The sequence below is a fragment of the Eleutherodactylus coqui genome, chromosome 1, assembly GCF_035609145.1.
Source record: "Eleutherodactylus coqui strain aEleCoq1 chromosome 1, aEleCoq1.hap1, whole genome shotgun sequence".
Lineage (NCBI taxonomy): Eukaryota > Metazoa > Chordata > Amphibia > Anura > Eleutherodactylidae > Eleutherodactylus > Eleutherodactylus coqui.
In genome coordinates this window covers 95,420,438-95,437,353 of record NC_089837.1, presented here as the reverse complement: position 1 = coordinate 95,437,353, position 16,916 = coordinate 95,420,438, and positions in this window count along the sequence as shown.

Here is a 16,916-nt window from a genome sequence, read left to right as displayed (position 1 = left end):
TGAATAGGGCTTGCTGTAGGAAAACAAAATGTTCCTCAAAATTACAATAATTACACTGGTCAACATGATTTTCTTCACAAGAAAACCGAATACTGATTCTAGTGCAGTTTTATGACCTAAATTCAAATATATAATCAGAATTTTTCCATCAGGCATAGTTTTTTGTTTTTTTTTACAGTCTCTTACATTTTTTTCAAACTTTAGTGTTCTTTAAAGCATGTCAAGGGATTAATTTTTATATTTTCTGTTTTAAATAATGTATACTCAGCAAAATGTCTTCTGCTCTGCAAGCTTATTCTTGTGCAGACACATTCAGACATGTTTCAATATATTTAGACACTGATTGCTATGGTAAGCAGACAGTTAGTAGTGAACTTGTTGTGAGTCGGGCACCAAAAGTATTTGTTTCTCTTAAGGCGTAGTGTTTTGTGCTGTATATTGTTTTTTTTTATTCCTGGGTTCACACGGGGGGTCGATTTGCCGCAGAAATTCCGTCCGGAATTTTGCCGCGGCAAATCCACCTATGGCCGCTAATCCCGGGATTAGCCAGCTATGTGGACAAGATTTCTCAGAAATCTCGTCCACGCGGGATGGCGAATCCGCCTTGGCAAAGCTAGCAGAAGCATGCGCTGCGGCGCGGATTCGCCGGACGCCGCATGTTCCTTTTTTTTTCTTCCTCCGCTGCGGCCGTGCTCTCCTCTATGGAAGCGCTGGCCGCAGCGGAAGAGCGAGCGGCCAGGCCGCTTCAAAACCCGCGGCTGAATGCTGCGGGTTTTGAAGCGGCGCTTCTCCCAGTGGAAATCTCGCGGTTTTTCGCTGCGGCCAAACCGTGAGATGGGAAAATGGTACACACCATATGTCATTTGCAATTTCAATGATTTGGAGGGAACAGAAGGACCATTCAACTGATTGCTATTTTTGTTTAACTAACATTAAAGGAATCACATCTAAAACAAAATATACAATTAACTATCCCAATTTGCCAGCTGCAATGAGGCCTCTATTACATAGTGAAGAGTATCCGGTACCAAAATGTCGAGATTTTATGACCTTAAATGATAGTTCCGACTCATACTGAAGAAGAAAGAGACAAGAGAAGTGATCCTACATTCAAAGCAAGTTGTTCATCTTAACGATCTTATTCTGATTTTAAACTTGTCTAAACAACAATCTAAACTTTTAAGTTCCAGGCTCAAAGATTGGAATCTACTCGACAAATGTTCAAGGATATGCATTTATCGTAGTCACCATAGTGAATTCAAGGACTACTTCTCTAAAAAGAATGGTGTAGTATTTTTTAATGTTTGTTCAGTAATGGAGGCTCTTAGACATCAACACCAGCCAGAGGAGTGGGGATTGTTCATTGACTCATCGAAAGTTAGTTTTAAGGCTGTACTTCTGCATAATGGCAGTGAATTGCCATCAATACCTGTGGCGCACGCAACTGATATTAAAGAGACATATAAAAATGTGGAACTACTGTAAAAAAAACTACATATAAAAATATGACACTACTAAATATAACTGGAACATCTGTGCAGACTTTAAGGTAATAGCTTTATTGCTGGTTTGCGACTTAGATATACTAAATTCTGCTGCTTGCTGTGTGACTGGGACAGCTGGGATAGGAAGTCTCTGGACATTGGGAAACAATGGCCTAAACGTAAATCTCTTGTTCCTGGGCAAAAAAATATGTCAAATACCCTGTTAATGAATCCTGAAAAAGTAATATTACCTCTCCTCCATATAAAACTGTGGCTAATGAGAAATTAGTGTTATGAAAATAGTGTTATGAAAGTACTAATTCTATAAAACTTTAAACGTGTGTCACAAAAAAGCCCTGCGTGATGGAAGAAAAATCTGAAAGCATATTTGAACTCCCACCAGCTCAGGGGGACCTCAATGGGGAGCCCCTAGTGCCCCCAGTTATGCGACTCTCTACCTGGGCTGGTGGGAGGAAAAGACCGTCTTTACAGAGACCAACCAGAGATGGACCGCCATGGTCGATCTCTGGTTGAGATATATCGACGATATATTCATCTTGTGGTCTGGAAATTCAACTGAGTTTGAAGAATTCGTAAAAATACTTAACATCAATGATTTGGGTCTCTTTTTTACAAGCGAGATACAATTAAACACCATAACGTTTCTCGACATCAAAATTTCTAAAACAACGGGCCTGTTGAAGAGCACATTATTCCGGAAACCGACAGCAACAAACACCTTATTGCACTTCGAAAGCCACCACCCGTGGCCGCTGAAGAGAGGCATTCCAAAAGGCCAGTTTCTCAGAACCAAGAGAAACTGTTCCAACCCACTGAAATACGAAAGAAGAGCAGACGAGATGGCCTTCAGATTTCATAATAGAGGCTACCCACAGACTGTTATTGCCAAAGCAAGACAGTCTGTGGCTGAAATACCACGGAATGAGCTTCTTCAACGTAGAAAAAACGGACCCGAAAAGGATCAAGGTAATAGAATCCGCTTGATAGGCACTTTTGATGAGGAGAACGATGAGGTCAGAAGAACAATCTCCAAATATTGGCACCTACTCAGAAAGGATCCAGACCTTACAGGCTGTCTCCATGTTAAACCATCAATAACCTACAGAAGAGGTAGGAATTTACGCGACAGATTAGTGCATATTCATTTCACACGAACCACGGAGAACCCTACTTGGCTGAATTGGAATCCACCGAAGGGATCATTTCCGTGCTCAGGGTGTCACGTCTGTCCATACATGGAAAAAACGAAAACTTTCCGAAGCGCAACAAGTCAGGAATATGAAATCAGAGATTTCCTTAATTGCCGCTCTACAGCGGTGGTCTATTTAGTCACCTGCCCATGCCCACGTAATTACGTGGGCCAGACTCTACAGCAGCTCAGAAGAAGAGTTCTTTCCCATGTGGGCAATGTTAACCGGAACGAAAAAACAAGTTTGGCAAACCACGTACATGAGGTTCATGGCGGTAACCCAATTGTTTTAAAATGTAAAGGTATTGAAATAATAGGACCCAACGGCTGGAGAGGTGACGTAGACCGCAAACTTTTACAGAAGGAAACAAGATGGATAGATCGTCTAAGAACAATGGCACCTGAGGGACTAAATGAGGCCCTGTCCTTTATGTCATTTATATGACGACAAATATAGGCAAAATAGGTTATGACCGTCCTGACCAACAAGCTCTAGCTTGTGAGAAAACCTGTAAATATGGGGAAATTTGGCACGAATATTTATTTTCAGGTAGCACAAATTAACCATGTTAATGGATTATTGACAGTTATATGGAACACACCACTTCTTAAAACTGTATAAACTAATCAAGGTTGTATGTATGTAGGGAAAGTAAAAATGAACGTTACCTACATTTATTTTAAATCGATTTTTAGTACACACATATGCAATATAAGTCCCACTAGGGTTAGACAATTTATTCTAAGAGCTGTCTGACAGGAAAATCAAACAGATATTATGCTCACGATTTTATCACAATCTTCTGAATATATATTCCTGGTCTTGAGTGCATCCTGAACGTTCCTGTTCCGGGAACCAGGGCTACTAATATAAAGGCATGATTCCATCAGATGTAGGGGTCCTGTCAGCTAAGTCCTGAATCACTAACAACGCGCCGGCGCAGACATCCTGCAGAGGCACAAACAACTAAGTCCCGACTGGACTTTACTGCGCATGAGCGGCTTCTCCCCGGCATTGCACGGCGATTATGCATGACAAACAAGGAGGGGGCTTGTCTCACAGCTGGGCTCACTATAGGCTGACTGCCTAGCGAATCATGCGACTTGATGGGCGGAGTTTCCCGTTCATAAGGCAGGCTCGGCACGGACCTTACCAGGGATTTCAGTAAGGGCTGGGACGCCTTGAAGTGCAGACATAGGGGTGTACGAGAAGTGCAGGGCTCATGCTGGAGGCTGTAATTAGGCATAGACTAGACCTCACCAACTAGAGGGTCAGAATTCATGTCCAGAACTCCAAATAGGTAACACAGATTGCCCTAAAATCAAGAGAAATGTTATCTAAATCTCTCAGGGTTCTATCTGTGTTACTCTAAATATATGACCTGGCAACTATCAGTCCTCTGAGCCTAAAAAAACGGAGCACTCTAACACTGCTGTATAAAACAGCACGATCTTTAGCCATTGGGCACAAATACGTTGGAGATGAGCATATAAGCATCATATACCACATCATCTACACATTCTATGCAAGTGCTAATATCGGCTATAGCTACAAGGAGAGGGAGCATTAATGCATAATTGATTTATACCCCTATACCCTCACAATTACACCCTTATAAGTATCAGCAACACTTCAGGCAGCTCTATGTTCAGGCAAATATACCACCAAGATTAAAAGTTAAATTTTGTGTAAATCAGTGGTATCACCGGTCGCGGGCGCCGATGATCTATACCTCTAGGAGGGCAATATAATCAACTACGAACAAACTACATATAAGTCCTATAAGCCCTGTGAACTTATTTTTGGGGGGGCGTTTGATAACAAAAGACAGAGGCTATTTGTCTTGATCCTGATGAATCGGCTCATTCATTACATCAGGGCCGAAGAAACGCGTCGATAAACATATTACTTGTTCATCATCCTTAGCCTTTGAACAAAATAGAATTTATACCGTTATTACCACTGAATAAAAGGAATATAACTGTTTCTTACTTTTAATCTATTAAGGAAACCGTAACGAAAAAATCGGTATAGTAGTTCACCACGATAAGGTGAAATACCTATCCCCTTTTCTTGTATGTTCTTTGGGTGTTTTGTATGTTTTTGTTCGTCTAGTCTCCCGATGTGTGCTGGGCTATCTGGCGGTGTGTCATAGTTTATTTTAATGAAAATCGTATAATAAAAGTTATATTTTAATAATAGAACAGATAATCAAATTTATCGTATTGGGGTGCCTTTCAGTGAGACTGTATTTAATTTAAAGGACCCTCCTGTCCCAGTGACGACATATTTGAACTCAGGATGAAAAATACTCTTAGATTCAGTTAATTTGGTTCTTGTGAAAGAAAAAAGTTTTATTTTGTAGACCAGTGTAATCTTTCAAAAGATTGAAAGATCAGCGATCATTTTGCATAAAATACTAATAGGCACTAATTGCTATTAGTACTTTATTTGCTTCATTTACATGCAAATGAGCTTCTGGGAGCTGTTGCAGAACTCAGCAGGAGGTCTGAGCTCTGTAATTAGCTCCATTATTCAGCCAAGGGCTGCCCATGGAGAATTCAGCACCATGGACAGCAGACACAGCTTGTGGTCCTGCTTATCAGCTGTTCTGCCAGTGGGGCTGACAGCTGAGAACAGTTGATACAATGTTATCAGCTGTAATCAGCTCTCCCTGGGCAGAACACTGCGTGTGGTCTTGCTTATCAGCTGTTCTGCTGAACAGTGGTTTTCAAGCAGAACTGAAAACCCTTGTTCAGCAGAAAACTGAAAGATGACCACATTTAGACACAAAAATTATCACTCAAAAGATGGCTTTTAAATGAATTTTGAGCAATAATTATTGTGTGAAGATTAGAAGCAATTAGGGAAGTGAAAAAAAGGCTAGGAGGTGGGGAAAAGGCGGGGTTGCGAATTTTTTCAACGTGGATTATACGCAGGGCATCCAAGTACATCCGCGTGGAAAAACCCCACATTTCGTGATCACCCGTAAGCATTTAAAAATAATTTTTAATCATTTTATAGATGATCCGCAGTGTATCCACTGCAGATATCAACATCATATCTGCATTAAAATCAGTGCGTGCCGTGGACATTGGGCCATAGAGATGAATGGAGCCAAATCTGTGCGGAATCCGCGATAAAATGGAGCATGCTGCGATTTTTAGATCTGCGCGGGTCACCAATAAATACCATAAAAATCAAATCCGCATGGTTTTAAAAACTTGTGGATGCCCCATGCTTTTCTATGGGTGGCTGGATTTGCGGATTTCCACGGACTAACCTAAGGAAGGGGGGTGGGTAAACAGTGCTGCACCCGCATATGGATAGAAAATATATGCAAGGATGCCAGGCCAAACATGCACATCCAATAATCTGTGGAGACTTTAACGCGGTCCCCAATAATTCCCTAGAGAAACGTTTTACATCAACAACTACCACTACTCGAGATTTGCAAGATCTAATTTTCCAAAATGATCTGTATGACTTTGGAGAATTCAATATGTGAATGAACGCGACTACTCCTTTTTCTCGCACCCCCATAAAATCTACTTGTGTATTGATTTCTTTCTTGTAGATAAATCGATACTGCAAAAGGTCCTCTCTTCCAGCCTAGGTATCTTGGTCCGACCATGCCCCTATTTCTATGGCGATTAGAGAAGGATTCAACATAGCCCCATCATCCACTTGCAGAGACTTACAATTCCCGCCTCAATGATTTAGACTTCTTAATCAAAACCCAGAAAAATTTGGAAGAATACTTCTGCTTACCGGATACCACTGATAGGCCCCCTGCACCCGAACAGATTTTTGCTGTGGGATACCGGCGGGCGTCCGCACTGAGGATCCACAGCAAATACCGCTTATAGCATGCTTTGGGAAAACGATTCTTCCTGCACATGAGCAGAAACCAATTGAGGGTTATCGGTTGTGGAGAAAAAAGCACAGCATGCTCCATTTTTGTGTGGTGTCTGCATGGACAGCTTCCATTGACGTCAATAGAAGCTGTCCGAGCCACGGCCCGTTCCCAATTAACATTGCGGACAGGTTGTGTATCCTGCGTCATCGCCTAGCGTTGGAAAAAGAAACCTTTAAAAAAATCCGTACTACACATGTCTGACGGCAGCTCGCCATGACCATCCTCAGTACAGAAGAAAAGGAGAAAAGTCAGGTACGCAGGGTCGCCAGCTGCTGTCAGGGCTGGATTTCTCTGCGGGCTCCCGCATGCGAAATCTGGCGCTGCTGTATGCAGGCGAAAGTACGTTGATTACATCCATATGCTGTACATATAAAGGGGTAATGAGAGGTCTCTATTTCAAGAAAGTGGCTTATGAAAAGTGGAAAAGATTGAAAGAAATAGATAAACTCTTATCACATGGTAAGCACCTAGAAGCCCTAAATAAAAATAGCTTCTCAGAAAAAAAACCCTAGTAGAATTTAAAAAGTTGCGCTTCCAGCTGCACAATCTATATATATAAAGCTGAAAGCCCTCACTGACTGACTGACTCACTGACTCACTGACTGACTCACCAAAAGTTCTCCAACTTCCCGATATCGTAGAAACATGAATTTTGGCACGAGCATAGATTATCTCAAAAATAGGAAAAGTAATTGGGTCCCAACTCGATTATTCAATTCTAGCGCAAAAGAATTGGCGTCGAAATTTTACGTACATAATCTAAATCTGTCACTTCCCAATGTGATAGAAACTTAAAATTTGGCACAGGCATTGATTATGACATAAATAGGAAAAGCTAATGGGTCCCAACTTGATTATTCAATTCTATGCGCAAAATAATTAGCGTCCAAATTTTACGTACGGAATCTACTTTTCTCACTTTCCGGTGTCATAGAAACAGGAAATTTGGCACGAGCATTGATTATGTCATAAATAGGAAAAGCTAATGGGTCCCAACTCCATTATTCAATTCTAGCGCAAAAGAATTGGCGTCGAAATTTTACGTGCGGAAGGTAATTTTTTCACTTTCCGGTGTCATAGAAACGGGAAATTTGGCACGAGCATTGATTATGTCATAAATAGGAAAAGCTAATGGGTCCCAACTCGATTATTCAATTCTATGCGCAAAAGAATTAGCGTCCAAATTTTATGTACGGAATGTAATTTTTTCACTTTCTGGTGTCAGAAGCGTGAAATTTGGCACGAGCATTGATTATGTCATAAATAGGAAAAGCTAATGGGTCCCAACTCCATTATTCAATTCTAGCGCAAAAGAATTGGCGTCGAAATTTTACGTGCGGAAGGTAATTTTTTCACTTTCCGGTGTCATAGAAACGGGAAATTTGGCACGAGCATTGATTATGTCATAAATAGTAAAAGCTAATGGGTCCCAACTCCATTATTCAATTCTATGCGCAAAAGAATTAGCGTCCAAATTTTACGTACGGAATCTACTTTTCTCACTTTCCGTTGTCATAGAAACAGGAAATTTGGCACGAGCATTGATTATGTCATAAATAGGAAAAGCTAATGGGTCCCAACTCCATTATTCAATTCTAGCGCAAAAGAATTGGCGTCGAAATTTTACGTGCGGAAGGTAATTTTTTCACTTTCCGGTGTCATAGAAACGGGAAATTTGGCACGAGCATTGATTATGTCATAAATAGGAAAAGCTAATGGGTCCCAACTCGATTATTCAATTCTATGCGCAAAAGAATTAGCGTCCAAATTTTACGTACGGAATGTAATTTTTTCACTTTCTGGTGTCAGAAGCGTGAAATTTGGCACGAGCATTGATTATGTCATAAATAGGAAAAGCTAATGGGTCCCAACTCCATTATTCAATTCTAGCGCAAAAGAATTGGCGTCGAAATTTTACGTGCGGAAGGTAATTTTTTCACTTTCCGTTGTCATAGAAACGGGAAATTTGGCACGAGCATTGATTATGTCATAAATAGTAAAAGCTAATGGGTCCCAACTCCATTATTCAATTCTATGCGCAAAAGAATTAGCGTCCAAATTTTACGTACGGAATCTACTTTTCTCACTTTCCGTTGTCATAGAAACAGGAAATTTGGCACGAGCATTGATTATGTCATAAATAGGAAAAGTTCATAGGTCCCAACTCGATTATTCAATTCTAGCACAAAAGAATTGGCGTCAAAATTTTACGTGCGGAATGTAATTTTTTCACTTTCCGGTGTCATAGAAACGGGAAATTTGGCACGAGCATTGATTATGTCATAAATAGGAAAAGCTAATGGGTCCCAACTCCATTATTCAATTCTATGCGCAAAAGAATTAGCGTCCAAATTTTACGTACGGAATCTACTTTTCTCACTTTCCGTTGTCATAGAAACAGGAAATTTGGCACGAGCATTGATTATGTCATAAATAGGAAAAGTTCATAGGTCCCAACTCGATTATTCAATTCTAGCACAAAAGAATTGGCGTCAAAATTTTACGTGCGGAATGTAATTTTTTCACTTTCCGGTGTCATAGAAACGGGAAATTTGGCACGAGCATTGATTATGTCATAAATAGGAAAAGCTAATGGGTCCCAACTCGATTATTCAATTCTATGCGCAAAAGAATTAGCGTCCAAATTTTACGTACGGAATCTAATTTTCTCGCTTCCACATGTCATAAAAACTCGAAATTTGGCACGAGCATTGATTATGTCATAAATAGGAAAAGTTAATGGGTCCCAACTCGATTATTCAATTTTAAGCGCAAAAGAATTAGCGTCCAAATTTTACATACGGAATCTAATTTTCTCGCTTCGCGATGTCATAGAAACTTGAAATTTGGCACAAGCATTGATTATGTCATAAATAGGAAAAGTTAATGGGTCCCAACTCGATTATTTAATTCTATGCGCAAAAGAATTGGCGTCCAAATTTTACGCGCGGAATCTAATTTTCTCGCTTCCCAATGTCATAGAAAATTGAAATTTGGCACGAGCATTGATTATGTCATAAATAGGAAAAGTTAATAGGTCCCAACTCGATTATTCAATTCTAAGCGCAAAAGAATTAGCGCCCAAATTTTACGTATGGAATCTAATTCTCTCACTTCCTGATATATATAAATGAATGTATGTCTGTCCTTTATGCATTACTGCACCATTCATCCAATCACCATGAAACTTTGGGAAATTGTTGAGTACACTCCTGGGAAGATTATAGGCATAGTACAACTATCCTATGATAGGTGGCGTGCGTGCGAGCGTCGTCGACAGTTATGCCCCCCAGACAAAGATCATTTGATTTACATCTCAAGCACAAAAGCAAAAGGCATTACGAGCAAGCGTGTTCAACTACAAAATGATGCATCCGCTGAACGTTTCGCAAGACAATTGCTGGATATTGGGAATGCTGAGGTAAAATGAAAGCTGTGCTGTGATTGGTTGCTATTTCTTATACTGCTGAGGTAACATGAAAGCTGTGCTGTGATTGGTTGTTATATATTATACTGCTGAGGCAACATGAAAGCTGTGCTGTGATTGGTTGTGATATTATACCGCTGAGGTAACTTGAAAGCTGCCCTGTGATTGGTTGTTATCTAGATATATAAAAACAAATGTATGTATGTATGTATGTCTGTCTGTCTTCGCAGCAACGCGCGACGGGTAAGCTAGTACCATATATAGTATGGTCATATATCACACGGCATGAGTATAACCCCCAGTGGTGCTGTGTTTTAATTGTATGTTATTTTAGGAGTATTTTATTTGAAGAGTTGTAATAGAATGAAATGTAACGTTGTTATTGTAATAAGTGTTGATCATGGGACCCACAAGGAAAATGCGACTGTATATCATATTGCATCTAAGAGAGTCTTATAATTATTATGAGTTTATAATTTTAAAAATGGGAGAGACACATATCTATATATATATATAAATATATAAAATCCAAGGATGGTGTGATGAAACGTTTTGATAATGTGGATATTGCGGGCTAGGTGATTTTTGAAATGATGTCGTCATATAAAGTCACATGATTTGGGAGACAACACTAATAAGTCATGGGATCTCTCCTTGGACATAACTAGTTCGCTTCATTGATCCCGCCTCTAAAATGATGTGGTACATAGAGAGGACGTGCCGTTACTATTAGTCACACCTATATGATGACGCGGCACGTCGTAGCGACATGCCCACTTCAATAACTCCGCCCCTATGAGGACGCGGCACGCTGAGACGGTGTGACCGCCTCACTGGCTACACCTCGCCATCTGTAGGATGACGCGGCACATCACCTGCTTAGGCCCCTGATTTAAGACAAAAAACTGGGTCTCCGTGGAGGAGCAAAGAAACGTGCGTCCTCTCCCTGTGCTTGCTAGGCCACGCCCCACCAGGCATAGTCTTTTATATATAGTTTTTTTATATATGTATTATGATCAGGAAGAGTATTCTAAATGCTTTTAATATATTAAACAATTAAATATAATATATAATTCCTTTATTTATCATGAATAATTTTTCTTATTAGTCATAAATTCATATAAACTAAAATAATCATTGATATATATTAGAGATGAGCGAGCACCAAAATGCTCGGGTGCTCGTTACTCGAGACGAAATTTTACGGATGTGAGCGGTTGTTGTGTTAAAACCAGCTCCTGTCAGATCATCATGTTCTCGTGCGATGCAGAGAAAAAACAAAAAACAAATCGCTCCTGTGTATGATCGCATTCAAAAGAATGGGCTTCCTATTCATGTGCGATTTGTGCATCTTGCAACGCACAAATCTCGCACAACTTTCGCGGCCGTGTGAAAGCAGCCTAAGACATTACCAACAGGTTTTTACATAGTCAAGGAAAGGAGTCCTGATGAGAAGGCTTACGCCAAGAGGCTGCATCAGGTTTGTAAATTAGCACGGTTTAGGCATAGGTACGGGTACAGATGGAGGGGGGGGCCCAGCTGAACTTTTGCACCCGGGCCCCTTAGCCTTTAGGTACGCTCCTACACAGAGGGGTAGCTATTGTTCTGCATAAGAGAGTTCCTTTCCAAACATTAAATGTCTTTGCTAACTCAGAGGGCTGATTTATCTGTGTCAAGGGCTCAACTGGTGACAGAGTACTCACTTTAGCTAATTTGTATGCTCCTAACTCTGACCAAGACGCCTTTTTCACTATAGTCACCAAACAGTTGCAAGAAGTCTCTGGGGGGGAAATCTTATTATGGGCGGGGATTTCAACGTGCCACTCAGCCCCACTCTGGACATTTCTCAGAAATCTCGTCCACATGGGACGGCAAATCCGCTGCTCCTCTATGGGAGCGCTGGCCGCAGCGGAAGAGCGAGCGGCCGCTTCAAAGCCACCACGGGTTTTGCAGCGACAGTTCTCCCAGCGGAAATCCCGCGGTTTTTCGCTGTGGCCAAACTGCGAGATTTCCACCGAGAATCCGCCCTGTGAGAACCCAGCCTCACTGTTCCCTGTTATGTATAAGTTTGATTGTTTATTTTGTGATTTATCCACTGATTTTTCTCATTTTTGATTGTAACCCTCCCCCCTTTTATTATTATTGAAAAATAAAGAATATATACAAAAAAAAAGACTATGCCTGGTTATTATCTTGTATCTTATAGCAGGACTTATTAGGAGATAGGAAAAAGGAAAGTCAATTCAGGGATTATGGAATAGTTTTGGGGGGTGAAGGGGAAACAAAAACTATATATTTTCTAGAACTTCGTTAAGGCCATGGGGAGTTAGTGTGTTAAACCAAAAAATGTAAAACATTTCTTTTGGCTCTCAGCCTCGCGAATTCACCTCGGGGAATCTTTTCAATCAGGGTGATTCTCATACCTGAGGAATCTAAATTATGGTGTAGAAGGAAGTGTTTAGAAACAATATGCTTTAAATACCCGTGTCTAATATTAACCCTTTCCAATCCACTGTCTGATGTCTTCAGACATTTTGATTGAAGGCTGTACAGCTCCGATGTTAGAAAACGTCTGGCAGGGTATTCTTACTGTATATTACTGGCCGCTCTGTTGTCGGGGGCCTCTCCAGCATGTCCCATACTGCAGTACTGGCTCTAGCCAGCAGATGGTGCCATTGTATAATGGCAGAAAAAGAAAACCCCCTAGGAAACCATGAATCCCAAATTGGATTGAAAAGGGTTAAATCTGTGTTGGTTGATTCTACTGCGTAAACTGTGGGTTGTATGACCAATGTATTGCATATGGCAGGGACATTCAATTAAATATATCTTTTAGCTCTTTTTGTTTTGAGTTATATGTGGTTCTGAAGTGTAAATCAGATTTGGTTTCTTTCACTTCTACTTTTGTACCTTCATCGGTTCTTATACATCCTCCTTCTTGTTCAGCTCTTCTATAAGAGGATTGAATCAGGTCTTCTGGATATTTTTTTTTTCAAAACCTGTTGATCACAATTTCAGACTTCTCTTTAAACACTTCTGTGGATGAGCAATTTCATCTTATTCATTTAAATTGGCCAAACGGCATATTCTTTTTCCATATCTTCGCAGGGCAGCTTCGAAAGTCAAGGAAGCTATGTGCTTTGGTGTGGATAGTGTCACATTATATATATATATATATATATATATATATATATATATATATATATATATATATATATATATATAAATGATCTGAGAGGAGCTGATAGACCCTGTAAACCCCACAAATTTTTGTTAACATTTTTAATAAATGTTTGCACTTTCCCTACCGTACCATCCTAGATGAATAAGATGTCATCTATATATCGTTTGCAAAATCGGATATGCGGATCTTTCACTTTTTCTTTAAATGCTCCCATGTACAGGTTAGCGTAACATGGGGCAAATTTCGTCCTCATTGCCGTCCCCTTAATTTACATATAAAAATGATCATTAAATTTAAAATAATTATTTTTCAGCATAAAACTAATACCATCTAAAATAAAACGTTTTTGGCGTTCAGGCTTCAAAGTTTCTTGTTCCAGATAATATTTGATAGCTTGGACTCCAAAAGTATGTGGAATATTCGAATAAAGAGCACAGACATCTAGGGTTACCCAGACGTATGTGTCTCTCCAAGATATCTCTTGTATTAATGTCAAGAGGTGGCTTGTGTCCTTTAAATAAGCCGGAAGTTGTTTGACAAGTCTCTGTAGTTGCCTATTGATGTATTGAGATAGGCAGCAAGTCAGAGTAAAGCAGCTAATTAGGCAGCTAATTTTAAGTAAATTTTTTATTCATATTTATATACATCATTAATTATAGCTAATAGAGGATATAAAGGATCTTGGTTTATAATCGTTTTTATGGAACGTTTCTATTCAGGCCATTAAAAGCTGTCCCGTTCTTTATGCTGTTATAGTATATTCATCAATTAATAATAAGGCACGTTGACACTATGGAAATGTGATACAGGTGGATAAGATAGTGCAAAGAGAAGGAACGTATGCCAGTGGTTCCATTAAACGTCCCCGATCATGTGAGCATTAGAATAACGTCACAAGATGATATTTGGATCATGTGACTCTGTGTGTAGTTTGCACGTCAATACGTCATCACGCCCCCTTCACTTGGAACACACCGCTGTGTTCCAACTACAAACTCCCAGTTACATGCTCGCGACAAGCGACCACGTCATCAGATGGCGCTGCTGCCTTGCCAGCATAGACCATATGTAGGGGCGGGTATGTTTAGTTTGATTTGTCTGTGTATATATATGTATAACTGTATAGACTTTTAATATGCTTGAGAAAGGCTAGTTTGATAACCCGAAATACGTTGCATGCTTTTAATAAAACCATTTGAGGATACTATCTGGATTATACCTCCGTCCTTCTACCTCAAGTACACCTGCCTATACAGTGCTGTCTACAATTAGGGGTGCACTCGTCAGGGACACCCCTGTGAAGTAAGTTCTATACTTTTCTATTTTTGGGAGTTTATCCACTGGAGCTCTGGGCATTTTTTGGTTTGGATACAAGATGTGATACGGCAGGCATGGAGGCTCTAGTACCCTTTTGTACCACCTCTAGCTTGGATACAAGATGTGATGCAGGTGGGCATGGAAGCTCTAGTACCCTGTTGTATCGCCTCTAGCTTGGATACAAGATGCGATACGGGTGGGCATGGAGGCATACAGGCATCCTGCAGCATATCACTCCACATTTGCTGTATCTGAACCTCTAGATCCTGCAAACTCGTAGGTGTTACGGTATACTACCCGTGATACGCCAGCCCGGGTGCCCTAGATCTCACCCACAACCCCTGTCCCTGCCTGCTTGCCTCCACTCCTGGCTAACCCCAGGCAGGCAACTGGGCGGCGGTCCCTACTCTAACTAGAGACCGAAGGGACAAAAGGTTTCAATAATGACTTATGAAAAACCCTATGAACCCTCCATGTAGCTGGCAAATTAAGTTCATAAGCAAGTGGGCTTACAACACGCGTGATGACAAAGGGACCCACGTAAAGCGGCGCCAGTTTCAAAGATGGAACCTTCAATTTGAGATTTCTAGAAGACAAATATACCTTCTGTCCCATCCTGTAAGGTTCAGATACTGACAGACTCCTCCCACTACGCAACTGCATACGAGCCCCCGTTGCTTCCAGGTTCTTCTGTACTTTTTTCCATACCCCCTGCAGAGCATCTGTGGTGACATCAGCTGCAGGACAGGCAGACGGAGTAGAAATAGCTGTAACGAAGCGACGATGACCATATACGCAAAGGAATGGAGACACCCCAGTGGAGGAACAAGTACGGTTGTTTAGCGCAAACTCTGCCAACGGCAGGAATTCTGCCCACTGATCAGCCTTTTCGCTAGCAAACAACCGTAAATATTGCACTAAATCCTGTTTCCTCCGCTCAGTCTGACTATTAGTTTGCGGGTGGAATACTGACGAGAAGGAAAGCGATGTTCCCGGGTTTCTACAGAAGGTTTGCCAGAATTGTGCGACAAACTGAACACCGCGATTAGATACGATGTTCTCGGGAACCCCATGTAGACGAATGATTTCTTTTACAAAAATCTTAGAAAATTCTATTGCAGAGGGTAGCTTCTTTAACGCACCAAAATGTGCCATTTTTGAGAAACGGTCTACAACAATTAGGATAGTGGTGAACCTCTGAGACTCAGGTATATCGGTGATAAAATCTACCGATAAATGTGACCACGTACGAGAAGGCACCGGTAACGGTCTCAGAGGCCCATCCGGACGCCGATGATGACCTTTACAGCGTGCACAGACAGAGCATCCCTTAACAAAGTCACAGATCTCCCGAGACATGCCTGGCCACCAGTAGCGTCTAGTACAAAGATCCAGAGTCCCCTGAACCCCGGATGGCCTGCAAGAAGCCATAAATGAGACTCTTCAATGACTCTAAGACGCAAGGTCTCTTGCCAAACCATCTGCCCCCGACACCCCCGAGGGAGCGTCCTGCTGACAATTTTGTAGATGAGGAACGAGATCAGATTCTACAGCTGCCACCACCACCCCAGGTGCCAGGATATTCTCGGGAGCCACTGTCTCACTTTCCGGCGAAACGAAGCACCGGGAGAGAGCGTCTGCCTTCACGTTTTTCTCCCCTGGAATATATGTAATGACAAGGTTAAACCTAGTGAAAAACAACACCCACCTGGCCTGACGAGCTGGTATTTGCTGAACACATGGATATAGTAGCTAAGTGACTATGAAAGGACAACCCCCAATATGTCAGTTCCCGAGTGGACCAATTAAATCGGGGATTGTGCAGTGCCAACCAGGGCATACGAAGCACTACATCAATGGACATCCTTTCCATTACCAAGAACGACAGATTCTCAGAATGGAGAACACCCACAGTGAACTGTAAAATGGGAGTCCTCCATTGTACAACACCTGCCGACAGAGGGGTAGAATCAATACTAGTGAAGCGAACGAGAATCTTTAATGCCAAGAATTCAGTCATCAGAGGTCTGACAAAACTTAAACTAATCAAATTGGCGGCAGCACCCGAATCAATAAAAGCTTGACCGGACCAAGTAAAATTCCGGAAGCCAATCTGACAAGGCACCAACAACTTGTGGCCTTGGCTATACTCCCAAAAATCGTCTAGGATCTGAAGTTTTCTGTTGGTTCGGACTGATGTTGTAGACGTTTCTGAGGACAGGTCACTACAAGATGTCCGGCTTTCCCACAATAGAGGCAGAGATGATGAGTGATCCAAAACCGTCGCCGTTCCTCGGGACTTAGCTGGTCCACTTCCATAGGCTTGGCACCAGAAGTTGGCATCGGAGAAGTGGGAGCGTGTCTGCTGGATTCC